The following is a 16,495-nucleotide window of genomic DNA, read 5'->3' on the forward strand; positions in this document are numbered from 1 at the left end:
GTGGTATTGGATACTGTAGGTTTGTTTTCTTATCCATATTCAGTTCATGTTTTTGACCACGTACTATGTGCCAGGTCTCTAGGCATGAGAGTACGTTGGTGCACAAAACAGACATGTTCCAGGGCTTCACAGGACTGACTTTCTAGAGTGGGATTAAAGATAAATTTGTCGTCGTTGACATTTCTTCCTGGGCTTGCACGACACCACTCTCTCCTAGCATCTTAGCTTCATGGCCACTCCCTCAGTCTTCTCTGCAGGATACTTTTTCTGTACTCATTACCTAAATGATGATGTTCCCCAGGCTCTATTCTCAGCCTGTTAATCTATTCGACATGCTCTCCTTAAGCCTTTAACACTTGTATACGAACTCCAAAATCTCTATCTCTAGCTAAGACCTTGTTCTTGAACTTCAGACTAGTATCTCTGATTGCTTCCTGGCAGCCTTTTGTCCCACAGGCACATCAAACATGAAGTGTCCAATAATTCTATCTTTTCCACCAGAGTTCCATATTTGGCACCATCAACTACAGGTAAAGTCAGAAGTTAGAGTCATCTTCCATTCCTTTCTACCTTCTACTTCACAACTGCTCCTCACATTGTTGGATTTATATTCCAAATCTCTCTCTCGAATATCTCCCCACCTTTCCATCATCATCCATTAGACCCTTGCAATTTCAAGCCCGTGGTACTGCTGTAAACTGTTAAAGGGGAGCATTATAGCATATTGATGAAGAGCATGAGCTATGAACTGGACTCTCTGGGTTTTCTTCTTTTTTAAGTTTGTTTGAGAGAGACACAGCATGAATGGGGAAGGGAGAGAGAGAGAGAGAGATTCCCAAGCAGAATCCCAAGCAGATTCTGTGCTGCCAGTACAGAGCTCAATCCCAGGAACCACAAGACCATGACCTGAGTCAAAACCAAGAGCCAGATGCCTAACTGACTGAGCCATCTAGGTGTCCTTGGACTCTCTGGGTTTTAATCTTATCTCTACCACTTACTAACGTTATAATCCTTAATTGAGTCACTTAATTTCTCTGTGGCTTTGTTTCCTCATCTTTAAAGTGGGTATGACAGTACATTGGATAGTTGTGAGGACTAAATGAATTAATATACATAAAGCACTAGAATAATGGAAAGCCCTTAGAATAATATCCGTCTCACATTAAATATTCAATAAGTGTTAGCTATAAAAATTATTTTGTATTGACTTTTCAGTCTTTAGTTTCTCCTCATCTAATCCTATAAGTCTGATCATGTCAACAGCCCTACTGAAAAGATGCAGATAGACCCTCATCACCTCAAAGATAAAATTTTAAAAATCTCTAGTCCTTGTCTACCTCTCCAGTCTCTTTGGAATTGTTTGCCGCTTCCCTCAAGGCACTCCAAATTATATATAATTATAATATAATATATATAATTCATAAATATATAAATATAAATGTATATATATTTAATGTATATTTATTTTTGAGAGAGACAGAGAGCAATTGGGGAGGGGCAGAGAGAGGGAGACACAGAATCTGAAGCAGGCTCCAGGTTCTGAGCTGTCAGCACAGAGCCTGACATGGGGCTTACTCACAAACCATGGGATCATGACCTGACCTGAAGTCAGACACTTAACTGACTGAGCCACCCAGGTGCCCCTCCAAATTATAATTTTATGGACAGATGATGTTCTCTTAATCTTATAAAAAGTATGAATAAGAGCATTTTAAGAAAACATTGACTTTTTTTATTGATCTATACTTAATCTAAGTAAAGACAGTGTGTTTGCTATGCAAATGCAGCTTTGAGGCAAGTTCCCTAGGTATTCCCCTTCTCCAGCTCTAACCAGATTGCTGCCCCCTTTCCCTCTTAGGTAGAATTATGAATCAACAGTACAATGTTTCAGCTGAGGAGGAGAAGGAGCCAGCACTTCCCAAGAAACTGGGAAGAGTATTCTGGTCAATGGAAACAATGTATACTCAGGCCCTTTGGGCCGGGAAGAGTTTGTTAAATTTTAGCAATTGAAAGGCGAGTGTGGCTGAACGGTGGTGAACAAGAAGGTAAAATAATAACAGAGAAGGATGGAAAGACGGACAGGATTCACGTTTTGTAGGGTCTCATAGGCCATGGTAGAATGTGGATTTTACTCCACATAAAATGGGCCACGATGTATTTGCTGTGTACAGGTTATGTAGGAGAGTGATGTAATGTAAATTTTACTAAAATCATTTTGTCCATTGTTCAGGGAATGGATTGGTGGGGATAGGGAGTGGGCACAAGTGGAAGCAGAGAAATCAGTAGGGAAGCTATTGTGTAGTTCAGCAGGAGCTGGTGATGACTTGCAAGAGGGTGGGCTTTGGAGATGGATAGAGTCATTGATGGACTCACCGGAAGAATGTGGGAGGTAAGGGAAAGAGAAAAATTATGCTCATATTACTGACTTGAACAAGGAAAGTAGATTATTTATTCAGATGTAGAACGTTAATAATGGAGGAAGCAAATTTGGGGAGACCAAAAGTTCAGTTTAGTACTTTTGAAGTTTGAAAGCAAGGTACCTAAGTGGAGATATCAAGTATGTAGTTAGCTATAGGAGTTGTGAAAGAGAATTAGTTAAGAGCCTTTGATCTCAATTACAGCTATTAGTGATTATCAGTAAATAAAAATATGTTTTCTCCCCACAAATATGTTTATTTATCAACTGACTTACATTTCACAAAAAAGACCCAAGCTCAGGCAAAACTTGCAACATGGCAACAATTGTGATTTTACCATAAATTCATGATGTTGTATGCCTTGTAGCATCTAACCTAGTCCTTGAACAATAATAAGGGACTCAATAAGTATTTTTATTTTGTATTTTATTTTTTTAATGTTTTATTTATTTCTGAGAGAGAGAGTGCGCGTGAGCAGGGGAGGGTCAGAAAGAGAGGGAGACACAGAATCCGAAACAGGCCCCAGGCTCTGAGCTAGCTGTCAGCACAGAGCCTGACGCAGAGCTTGAACCCAAGAACCGTGAGATCATGACCTGAGCTGAAGTCAGACGCTTAACCGACTGAGCCACCCAGGCGCTCCTCAATAAGTATTTTTAAAATTAATGATTGAATAAAGCCATAATAGTTCCATGTTATTTATTCTCATCAGAGATGCTTGGTAATAATTATTTGTACAGGTAGAGATATTGCAGGTTCAGTTCTTGACTACTGCAGTAAGGTGAATATTGCAATAAAGTGAGTCAAATAATTTTTTTGGTTTCTCAGTGCATATAAGAGTTAGGTTTACCCTATTAAGTGTACAAATAGCATTATGCCTAAAAATGTAAATACCTTAATTAAAAAACACTTTCTGCTAAAACATGCTAACCAGCATGTGAGCTTTCAGTGAGTCATAATCTTTTTGCTGGTGGAGGGTCTTGCCTCAATGTTGATGGTTGCTGACTGATCAGGGTGGCAGTTGCTGAAGGTTGTGGTGGCTATGGCAGTTTCTCAGAATAAGACAGCAATGAAGTTTGCTGCATGGATTGACTTTTTCACAGATGATTTCTCTAGCATTTGATGTTGTTTGATAGCATTTTACCTACAGCAGAACTTTCAAAATTGGAATCCATCCCCTCAAACCCTGCCCCTGCTTCATCAACTAAGTTGATGTGATATTCTAAATCATTGGTTGTCATATCAACAATCTTCACAGCATCTTCACCAGGAATAGTTTCTAGCTCAAGAAACTATTGATCACTGACACCATAATAAATATAAATTAAAAAGTTTGAAATATTGCAAGAATTACCAAAATGTGACACAGAGATACCAAGTGAGCAACTGCTAGTGGGAAAAAAAAGCGCCGATGGACTTGCTCAACACAGGGCTGCCTGGACCTTTCAGTTTGTGAAAAACACAATATTTACCAAGCACAACAAAGTGAAGTGCAATGAAATAAAGTATGCCTGTGCCTAGTTTTAGAATTTGGAGGGTACTTGCTATGGTTTGAATTCATATGTTGAAATTCTAATCCCCACGGTGGTGGTATTAGGAGGTGGCCATTTTGGAGGTAATTAGGTCATGAGGGTGGAGCTTTCATGCCTTTAGAAAAGAGACCTCAGAGAGTTCCCTTGCCCCTCCTGCAAGAAGGCACCTGCTGCGCATCAGGAAGTGGGCTCTCACTCAGCCAGGCTGGCATCTTGATCTTGGACTATCAGCCTCCAGAACTGTGAGAAATAAAATTTCTGTTGTTTATAAGCTATCCTGTCTGTGTGGTATTTTGTTATAGTGGCCTGAATGGACTAAGTGTTTTTACATCTCCTGCGCACTTTAATTAAACATTTAATTAAACTTTTTATTTTGAGGTGATTGTAGATTCACATACAAATTGTAAGAAAAAATACAGAGATGCTGTGGATATTTTACCTAGTTAACCCTAATGGTAACATCTTGTAAAACTTCTTGTAACATCTTGTAAAACTCTAATTCAATATTACAACCAGGATATTGATTTTTTTATTTAAAAAATTTTAACAGTCATTTATTTTTGAGAGGTGGGGGAGAGTCAGAGAGAGGGAGACAGAGGATCCAAAGGAGGCTCTGCACTGACAGCAGAGAACCTGATTCAGGGCTCGAACTCACATGATCACAAGATCATGACCTGAGCTGAAGTCGGACGCCCAACTGACTGAGCTACCCAGGTAGCCTCAGGATATTGATTTTGAGATATAGTCAAGATACAGAAAAATTCTGACTGGGCAAGGATCAGTCATGTTGCCCTTTTATAGTGCACCCACTCACACCACTGCATCCTTAACTCCTGGAAACCACTAATCTCTCCATTTCCATAATTCTGTCATTTCAAGGATGATCTATAAATAGAATCATACAGATGCAACTTCTTAGGATGGGATTTTCTCACTGGAGATTCATTCAGACTATTGTGTATATAGGTAGCTTCTTCTTTTTTGTTTTCTTAAACATTTTTTTAATGTTTTATTTATTTCTAGGAGAGAGAGAGAGAGAGAGAGACAGCGTGAGCAGGGGAGGGTCAGAGAGAGAGGGAGTCACAGACTGAAACAGGCTCCAGGCTCTGAGCTGGCAGTCAGCACAGAGCCCGACGCGGGGCTCGAACCCACGAACCGCGAGATCATGACCTAAGCGAAAGTCGGACGCTTAACCGACTAAGCCACCCAGGCGCCCCTCTTTTTTGTTTTCTAAGTGTACAATTGCTTTTAGTATATTCACACAGTTGTGCCACCACCACAATACATTTTGGAAGGTTTCCTTACCCCAAGAACAAACCTTGTACCCTCTTTAGCCATCACCCCCTGTGATAGAATAGGAAATATATTTAGTCTTTGTCCCTGGGTCCTGGAAATAAGCTCCCAACACCCTCGGAATTTTCTTTCTTTCTTTCTTTTTTTCTTAAATAGACCCAAAAGAGTGATTTGCAACCCTCGGAATTTTCTCAGTGATAGGAGTGACTTTCATCATTCTTAAGGAGCCCTTTTCATCACACCTGAGTTTATATTAATGAGGTGACTTCTGGAAAGCCTCTAAGTACCCTAAGGGAGGGGGCTAGTTGCCAGGGAACCAACCATGATTAATAGCTTGCAAGTCTCAGGCCCCTGCCCCCACCTCTAGGGAGGAGAGAGGGGCTTGAGATCTGAGTCCACTGATTGGAAATCTTTCTTCTTTTCTAATATGGACATTTAGTGCTATAAATCCCCTTCAAGTGCTGCTTTCTCAACATCTCACAAATTTTCATATATGGTTTTTAAATTTTCTTTCAGTTAAAAAATTTTTTTAATAATTTTCCATTTGATTTCTTCTTTGATTTCATGGGTTATTTAGCAACGTGTTATTTGGTTTCCAAATAGTCTTTCTGTTATTGACTTCTAATTTAATTTTGATTAGAGAACATACTTCTTATAATGTAAATCCTTTACAGTACATTGATTTTGTTTTATGGCTCAAAATATGGTATACACAGGTAAATGTTCTATGTGTGTTTGAAATATACATGTATTCTGCCATTGTTGGTTGGAGTGTTCTTTAAATGTCAATTTGGTTGAATTTGATAGGTCAAATTGGTATGGCCCTCAGTCAACCAGCAACAGGGAAATAAATCCCAAAGTCACAAAGACTTTTTTCTGTGTTTACTTCTGAAAGTTTTTATAGTTTTGGCTTTTACTTTAGCTCTGATCCATTTCGAGTTCATTTTTTTAAATTTTATTTATTTGTTTGCTTGTTTACTATTTATTTATTATTAAAATTTTTTTAATGTTTTATTTATTTCTGAGAGAGAGAGCATGAACAGGGGAGAGTCAGAGAGAGAGAGGGAGATACAGAATCTGAAACAGGCTCCAGGCTTTGAGCTAGCTGTCAGTACAGAGCCCGATGTGGGGCTCGAACCCATGAACCATGAGATCATGACCTGAGCTGAAGTCGGATGCCCAACCGACTGAGCCACCCAGGCGCCCCTATTTATTTGTGTGTGTGTGACAGAGAGCTTGAGCAGGGGAGAGGGACAGAGGGAGAGAGAGAGAAAATCTTAAGCAGGCTCTGTGCTCAGTGTGGAGCTTGACATTGGGCTCGATCTCCCAAACCTGGAATCATGACCTGAGCCCAAATCAAGAGTCAGACACTCAACTGACTGCACTAGGTGCTCTTCAAGTTCATTTTTTTGTGTATGGTGTGAGATAAAGGTCTAAATGTATCATTTTGCTTACGGATATTCAATTGCCCTAGCACTACTTATTGAAAGAACTGTCATTTCAACATTGAATTGGCTTGGCACCTTGTCAGAATTCCATTGACCATGATATAATGGTTTACTTTGGACTCTCCATTCTGTTCCATTGATCTATATTTCTCTCTTCATGTTAGTATCACACTGTCTCGATAACTGACTTTATATTAAGTTTTGAAATATGGAAGCAAAAATTCTATGGACTCTCTTTCAAAGTGATGTCTGTTTTTCTGGGTCCTTTGAATTTTCATAATATATTTGGGATCAGCTTGTTAATTTATGCAAAAAAACCTGCTGGAAATTTTATAGGGATGTCATTCAATTTACAAATAATTTGGTGAGAGTTGCCATCTTAACCATACCAAGTCTTTCAATTCATGATATGGACTTTCTCTCAATTATGTAGATCTTTAATTTCCCTCACAATGTTTTTATTGTTTTTGTGTGTATTTTATACTTTTTTTGCTAAATTTATTTTTAAGTATTTTATTCTCTTTGATGCTATTGTGAATAGAATTATCTTCATTTTCACATTTTTCATTGCTAGTTTATAGAAATAGAATTCATTTTCCTATTTATCTTTTATCTCACATTCTTGCTAAACTCACTTATTAGTCTAGTAGCTTTTTTGTGGGTTTCATTTGACTATATTGACGATTGTTATCTGTCACAAAAGCCACTTTTACTTCCTCCTTCCAATCTGGATGTTTTTCATTTCTTTTCCTTTCCTGGTTGCACTGGCTTAGTAATCTCCAGTATGGTGTTTAGTTCAAGTGGAAGAGTGAACATCGTTGACCTGTTCCCAAAGTGGGAGAACTTCACTCTTTCACCACTGATACTATGATGATGTGAGGTAGAGACTTTTCTCATGTCCATTATCAGTTTGAGAAATTTACCTTTTATTATGACTTTGCTTAGAATTTTTTAATTGTAGTAAAATACACATAATGTAAATTTTACCCTTTTAACCACTTTTAAGTGTACATTTCAGTGGCATAAATTACATTTAAATTGTTGTGCAATCATTACCACCATCTATCTCCAGAGCCTTTTCATCTTCCCAAACTGAAACTCTGTACCCATTAAACAGTAATCCCTGCTTTCCTTCCTCCCAACCCCAAACAACCACTATTGTAGTTGCTGTCTCTATGACTTTGACTCGTCTAGGTACCTCATATAAGAGGAATCATATATTGTCCTTTCACGACTGGCTTGTTTCCACTTAGCCTAATGTCTTCAAGGTTATTCCATATTGTGGCATGTGTCAGAATTTCTTTCTTTAGGGGCACCTGAGTGGCTCAGTTGGTTAAGCATCTGACTTCAGCTCAGGTCATGATCTCATGGTTCATTGGTTTGAGCCCCGCATCAGGCTCAGAGTCTGGAGCCCATTTCGGATTCTGTGTCTCCCTTTCTCTCTCTGCTCCTCTACTACTCACACTCTGTTTGTCTCTCTCTCTCAAAAATAAACATTAAAAAATTAAAAAAAAAAAGAATTTCCTTCTTTATAACACTGAATAAAAATGGCCCTAACATTCAAAGGGAAACCTATCCAAGTGGTTACAGACCTATCTACTGAAACTTGGAAGGCCAGAAAAGAATGGCAGGAAATCTTCAATGTGATGAACAGAAAAGATATGCAGCCAAGAATCCTCTATCCAGCAAGCCTGTCATTCAGAATAGAAGGAGAGATAAAAGTCTTTCCAAATAAACAAAAATTGAAAGAATTCGTCACCACTAAACCAGCCCTACAAGAAATCCTGAGGGGGACTCTATGAGGGAAATGTTGCAAGGAACGCAAGATACTAGAGACACCACCACAAGCATGCATCCCACAAAGGACATAATGACTCTAAACCCATATATTTCAATAATAGCACTGAATGTAAATGGGCTGAATGCTCAAATCAAAAGACATAGGGTAGCAGAATGGATTAAAAAAAAACCATCTATTTTCTGTCTACAAGAAACTCATTTTAGACTGGAGGACACCTTCAGATTGAAAGTAAGGGGATGGAGAAATATATATCATGCTACTGGAAGTCAAAGGAAAGCTGGAGTAGCTATACTTATATCAGACAAACTGGACTTTAAATTAAAAATAGTAACAAGGGATGAAGAGAGCATTATATAATAATTACAGGGTCTATCCATCAGGAAGAACTAACAATTATTAATGTCTGCTCACCCAATATGGAAGCACCTAAATATATAAAGCAATCAGGAACAGAAACAATCTTATGGATAAGAATGTGCTAATAGCAGGGGACTTTAATACTCCACTTACAGCAATGAATAGATCAACTAGACAGAGCATCACTAAAGAAACAATGGACTTGAATGACACATTGGACCAGATGGATCTGACGGATTTATTTAGAACTTTACATCCTGAGGCCAGGGAATTTACTTTCTTCTCAAGTGCGCATGGCACATTCTCCAAGATAGATCACATACTGGGTCATAAAGGAGAGCTCAGTAAATATAAAAGAATTGAGATCATACCATGCACACTTTCAGATCACGATTCTATGAAACTTGAATTCAATCACAGGAAGAAGTCTGGAAAACCTCTAAAAACATGAGGTTAAAGAACACCCTACTGAAGAATGAATGGGCCAATCAGGCAATTAGAGAAGAAATTAAAAAATATATGGAAACAAAAGAAAAAGAAAATACAAAAAACCAAACTCTATGGGATGAAGCAAAGGCAGTCCTAAGAGGAAAGTACATTGCACTCCAGGCCTATTTCAAGAAATTAGAGAAAGCGCAAGTGCAAAATCTAACAGCGCACCTAAAGGAACTAGACGGAGAGCAACAGGAGCACCCCAAACCCAGTAGGAGAAGAGAAATAATAAAAATCAGGGCAGAAATAAACAGTATAGAAACCAAAAGAGCAGTTGAACAGATCAATGAAACAAAGAGTTGGTTTTTGAAAAAATAAACAAAATTGACAAACCTCTAGCTAGGCTTCTCAAAAAGAAAAGAGAGAGCACTCAGACAAAATCATGAATGAAAAATGACTTATTACAACCAACCCCTCAGAAATACAAGCAATTATCAGGGAATACCATTAAAAATTATATGCCAACAAACTAGACAACTTAGAAGAAATGGACAAATTTCCTGAACACACACTCACTACCAAAATTCACATGGGAAGAGATAGAAAGTCTGAACAGACCCATAACTAGTGAAGAAATCGAATCAGTTATCAAAAATCTCCCAACAAATAAGAGCCCTGGGCCAGATGGCTTCCCTGGGGAATTCTACCAGACATTTAAAACAGAATTAATACCCATTTTTCTCAAGCTATTCCAAAAAATAGAAATCGGAGGAAAACTTCCAGACTCATTTTACAAAGCCCACATCACTTTGATTCCCAAGCCAGACAGAGACCCAGCAAAAAAAGAGAACTACAGGCCAATATCTTTGATGAATGCAGATGCGAAAATCTTCAACAAGACACTAGCAAATCGAATTCAACAACACATAAAAAGAATTATCCACCATGATCAAGTGGGAGTCTTTCCTGGGTTATTGGGCTGGCTCAATATTCGCAAATCAATCAATATGATACATCACATTAACAAAAGAAAAAATAAAAACCCTATGATCCTGTCGATAGATGCAGAAAAAGCATTAAACAAGATACAGCATCCCTTCTTAATAAAGACCCTCGAGAAAGTCGGGATAGAAGGAACTTACCTAAATATCATAAAAGCCATCTAGGAGAAGCCCTCAGCTAACATGATCCTCAACGGGGAAAAATGGAGAGCTTTTCCCCTGAGATCAGGAACACGACAGGGATGGCCACTCTCACCACTGTTGTTAAACATACTGCTGGAAGTTCTACCATCAGCCATCAGACAACAAAAGGAAATCAAAGGCATCAGAATTGGCAAAGAAGTCAAATTTTCACTTTTCGCAGACAACATGATACTCTACATAGAAAACCCGACAGACTCCACCAGAAGCCTACTAGAACCGATCCATGAATTCAGCAAAGTTGCAGGGTACAAAATCAACGTACAGAAATCGGTTGCATTTTTATACACCAACAATGAAGCAACAGAAAGAGAAATCAAGAAACTGATCCCATTCACAGTTGCACAAAAAACCATAAAATACCTAGGAATAAACTTAACCAAAGATATAGGAGATCCGTATGATGAAAACTATAGAAAACTTAGGAAGGAAATTGAAGAAAACACAAAGAAATGGAAAAACATTCCATGCTCATGGGTCAGAAGAATAAATATTGTTAAAATGTCATTACTACCCAAAGCAATCTACACATTCAATGCAATCCCAATCAAAATGGCACCAGCACACTTCTCAAAACCAGAACAAACTATCCTAAAATTTGTATGGAACCACAAAAGACCCCGAATAGCCAAAGTAATATTGAAGAAGAAAACCAAAATGGGAGGCATCTTCATCCCAGACTTTAGCCTCTACTACAAAGCCATAATCATCAAGACAGTATGGTATTGGCACAAAAACAGATACATAGACCAATGGAATAGAATAGAGTACTCAAAATTGGACCCACAAATGTATGGCCAACTAATCTTTGGCAAAGCGGGGAAGAGCATCCAATGGAAAAAAAGACAGCCACTTTAAGAGATGGTGCTGGGAGAACTGGACAGCAACATGCAGAAGAATGAAACTAGATCATTTTCTCACACCATACACAAAAATAAGCTCAAAATGGATAAAGGACTTGAATGTAAGACAGGAAACCATCAAAATCCTAGAAGAGAAAGCAGGAAAAAAATTCCTTGACCTCAACCGCAGCAATTTCTTACTTAACACATCCCCAATGGCAAGGGAATCAAGAGCGAAAATGAACTACAGGGACCTCATCAAGATAAAAAGCTTCTGCACAGCAAAGGAAACAATCCATAAAACTAATAGGCAACCAACAAAATGGGAAAAGATAGTTGCAAATGACGTATCAGATAAAGGGTTAATACCCAAAATCTATAAGGAACTCACCAAACTCCACACCCAAAAAACAAACAATCCAGTGAAGAAATGGGCAGAAGATATGAACAGACACTTCTCCAAAGAGGACACCCAGATGGCCCACAGACACATGAAATGATGCTCAGCGTCCCTCATCATCAGAGAAATACAAATCAAAACCACACTGAGATACCACCTCACACCAGTCAGAGTGGCTAAAACGAACAAATCAGGAAACTCTAGATGCTGGTGAGGTTATAGAGAAACGGGCACCCTCCTACACTGCTGGTGGGAATGTAAGCTGGTGCAACCCCTCTGGAAAACAGTATGGAGATTCCTCAAAAAATTAACAGTAGAACTCCCCTAGGACCCAGCAATAGCACTGCTAGGAATTTACCCATGGGATATAGGAGTGCTGATGCATAGGGGCACATGTACCCCAATATTCAGAGCAGCACTTTCAACAATAGCCAAAACATGGAAAGAGCCTAAGTGTCCATCAACTGACGAATGGATCAAGAAGATGTGGTTTATCTATACAATGGAATACTACATGGCAATGAGGAAGAATGAAATCTAGTCATTTGTAGCAACATGGATGGACCTTGAGGGTGTTATGCTGGGCGAAATAAGTCAGGCAGAGAAGGACAGATACCATATATTTGCACGTATAGGAGGATTAGGAGGCACTTAACGGAGGACCAAGGGGGAGAAGAAGGGGAGAAATAGTGGGGGAGAGGGAGAGAGGCAAACCATGAAAGACTCTTGAATGCTGAGAACAAACTGAGGGCTGAGGGGAGGGGTGGGGTGATGGGCATGGAGGGGGGCACTTGTTGGGATGAGCACTGGGTGTTATATGTAAACCAACTTTACAATAAACTATAAAAAAAAGTAACACAGGAATAGCTGTAACAAAATACTCCAAGCTGAATTCAATATCCGCAAACATTTGGGCATACAAGAAATCATCTTGAATCAAAAATTCAAATTTGTAACTGTGTTATCGAAATGGACAGAATTAAACTTATCGTGATACATTTCCCAATTAAAAAAAATAAAGGATCAGATTTCAAATTGCAAAAAAAAATTTAAAAAAGAATTTGCCTCTTTATAAGACTGAATAATATTCCATGGCATATAATATTTCGTTTATCCATTCATCTATCATTGGGCTCTTGGGTTGCCTGCCACGTGTCTTAGTCCATTTGTGCTACCACAGACTAGGTAGCCTATAAACAATAGAAATTTATTTCTCACATTTCTACAGGCTAGAAATCCAAGATCAAGATACCAGTGTGGTCAAATGAAAGCCTTCCTCCTGGTTCATAACCAATGCCTTTTCTCTGTTCTCACAAGGTGGAAGAGGTTAGGGAGCACTGTGGGATCAGTTTTATAGAAACACTGATCCCATTCATGAGGGCTCTACCTTCATAAACTAATCATCTCCCAAAGACCCCACTTACTAACAGAAAGGTGGGGCTTATCACCTTTGGGAATTTGGATTTCCACATATGGATTTTGGGGGACATAAACATTCAGACCATGACACCACTTTTGGCTATTTTGAATAAAGCTGCCTTGAATATAGGTGTATAAATATCTGTTTGAGTCTCTGCTTTTGATTGTTTTTGGTCTATATACAGAAGTGGAATTACTGGATTATACAGTAACTCTGTTTAATTTTAAATATTTTCAGGAATTCCATATCATTTTCTTTTTAAAAATGTTTATTTTTTTTGACAGAGGGAGAGAGCATGAGAGCAAGGCAGGGACAGAGAGAGGGGGGCACAGAGGATCGAGGGAGGGCTCAAACTCATGAACCATGAGATCATGACCTGGGCCAAGGTCGGACTCTCAACCAACTGAGCCACCCAGGTGTCCAGTATCATTTTCTACAGTAGCTGCACCAGTTTACATTCTCAGCAGAATGCATTCCAATTTCTCCACATCTTTGTTAATACTCCTTGTTTTCTCTTTTTCTTCCTTCCTTCCTTTCCTTCCTTCCTTCCTTCCTTCCTTCCTTCCTTCCTTCCTTCCTTCCTTCCTTTCTTTCTTTCTTTCTTTCTTTCTTTCTTTCTTTCTTTCTTTCTTTCTTTCTTTCTTTCAATGACCATCCTAATGGGTGTGAAACTGTTCTGTCACTGGGTCTTAATTTATAAAGGTGACTGAGTGGCAATTTGGAGAGATCAATACATTGAAAGAAAAGTTTAATGTTATTTACACCCCCTCTAGAAACAAGAGGCAATATTCCTCTGCCTTAATCATTTCAGGGCCAGGTACCAGGCAACTAGAAACCGCCCTTGTAGTTTAGAGCCTGCCAAAAGTATTCAAACTAGCTACTCATAAACCATTTACCTTGCCCCGTCTCGTCTTTCTGACAGAAATGCCAATTAAGGCAGTGGCCTAAACCTATCCTTCCTTTATCACACAGTCACTCTTATAAATTAAGACCTGGGCATAGAACAATTGGCACAGTGAATATGGTGACTCAGTGTTTAATGGAGGGGGCTTGCTTCTAGACTGCTCTCGGCTTACTGACTGGCTTTACGAAACAGCGAGTGTTACCAGGAAAGGGATGGCTGGCTGTTGGTATGCTGGCATTCTGGATGCCACTGCTTCATGATGTCTCTGCTGAATACTGATGTGGTTTTTAAACTAAATCAAGGAGGACCTCAAAGGCATGAGCCTTCATGGCTCTCCTCATTTAGTGTCAGGTGCTAAAGTCTTGTGTGGAAGTTGCCCCAATTCACTAGTTATCAACTTACCTTGGACAGCTTGGTCCACCAGGCCAAACCTAATTTCCCTGACACACCTGGGTTCTAAAAGAAAAAAAAGGGTGGGGGGTAAGAAGGTTAGCTACCTAGAAATACAGACCATTTTAGAAGAAAAAAAAAGCTTAATGGGGATAGGGATGATCCCAGTGAAACGTTGTTAAGAGGCATGCAGTCCCTTTTCTCTCCCCTCTTTCCTTCTTATCAGCTGGAGACAAAAACTAAAGACTACGGCTTCAGGTGGCTACAAACCTAATATAGAGAAAAAAAATCCTGCTGTTTCAGGCAGATACAAGGCCAACTGGGGGAAAAAAAGGGAATTTTAAACCTTATGTACTGAGCAAATGCCAGTTGTAAGAAACATAATCCTAGCCCTAAATTACTTATTGATTTTTAAAACAAGCTTCTAGATACAGGGTGAGAAAATAAAACATAATTAAGTAATAATGTATACATGTGTAATATTTTAATATAAAATATACAATAGATGAATTGTATATATATGCATATATGTAGTGTATATATAAATTAAAACAAAACCACAAATTTGATCCAGCTGGAAATCCAAAATTTATATACCAAGGGATTTATATAATTAAATGATAAAAATACTACTGATTGGCTATTATGCCTCTACAACCTTTTTTCTAAACTTTAACATTTGCTGAAATACATTAATTGATAAGACCTTTACGGACTTAATCAAGTTCAAATTATAGTTGTTTCTGGGAATCCTAGTAAACCTAAGCATTGTGTTTCATAGAATTTTAAGAAGATAACTAAATATAAAGTGAAGAAAAAAAACTAGGCTTGCCTCACTCTAATTATAGCCTTGCCTAAATTTCCAAAATTGTAATACCCATCGACCTAAAATATTCCATTTAGACATACATGCTCTGACACAATAAATGATAAATTAAAATTAAAGTAGATCTTTGACATTTACAAACTGGCTTAATGAAATGGAACCCCATAGACCCCCAGATAAAATAGTTAACCTGGCCCAATATAAGTTAAAACGGGGGGATCAAGGATTAAAACTCACTATATATAAAACCTAATTAATAAAGGGGTGATTATCTTCACCACTTCTCCATTTGACAAGCCCAATTTTCCCTGTTCTTAAATCTAAAGAAAAGACAAAAGTTGTGTGTGGGAAGGTATTCCTCATAGTGGATTACTACAATCTTTGTGTTGTGGTCCCATCCAACAAGGCCCTCACACCAGACATTCAATATTATTAAAATTACTGTTTCTAGGGGTGCCTGGGTGGCTCAGTTGGTTAAGCCTCCGACTTCAGCTCAGGTCATGACTCATGGTTCGTGGGTTTGAGCCCTGCGTCGGGCTCTGTGCTGACAGCTAGCTCAGAGCCTGGAGCCTGCTTCAGATTCTGTGTCTCCCTCTCTCTCTGACACTCCCCTGCTCACACTGTCTCTCTCTCTCTCAGAAATAAATAAAACATTTAAAAATTTAAAAAATTACTGATTCTATTAAATGAACAACTGGTAAATACATTTTCTCTTAAAGATTTGGCTATCATTTTCTGTTCAGAATCTATTTCAACAGCCTCTAAACTGTAGTTTGCTTTTACCCCTGAAGGGACACAATACACCTCCAGCCTACCCATGGTGCACCTCAACAGATGTGCCATCACACACAATCTTTACAGACAAGATTTTAACTACATCCACCTTCCTATAGGAGCACAGGTATGATATTACACTAATAACCCTCCTCCAAAGAGATTCATTAGGCACACTCATTAAGGACATATGAATCCAACATCTTTTAATCCATCTTCAGTTCTTTTTTTTTATTTTATTTTATTATTTTTTTTTACAAATAGTTTATTGTCAAATTAGTTTCTACATAACACTCAGTGCTCATCCCCAAAGTGCCCTCCTTCATGCCCATCCCCCCCTCCCCCCCACATCCATCAGTCCTCAGTTTTTGTCAGCATTCAAGAGTCTCTCATGGTTTGCCTCTCTCCCTTTCCCCCACCATTTCCGCCCTTCTTCTCCCCCTTGGTCCTCCGTCAAGTT

The sequence above is a fragment of the Hyaena hyaena genome, unplaced genomic scaffold (genome assembly GCF_003009895.1).
Source record: "Hyaena hyaena isolate Hyena2069 unplaced genomic scaffold, ASM300989v1 scaffold_383, whole genome shotgun sequence".
Taxonomy (NCBI): Eukaryota; Metazoa; Chordata; class Mammalia; order Carnivora; family Hyaenidae; genus Hyaena; species Hyaena hyaena.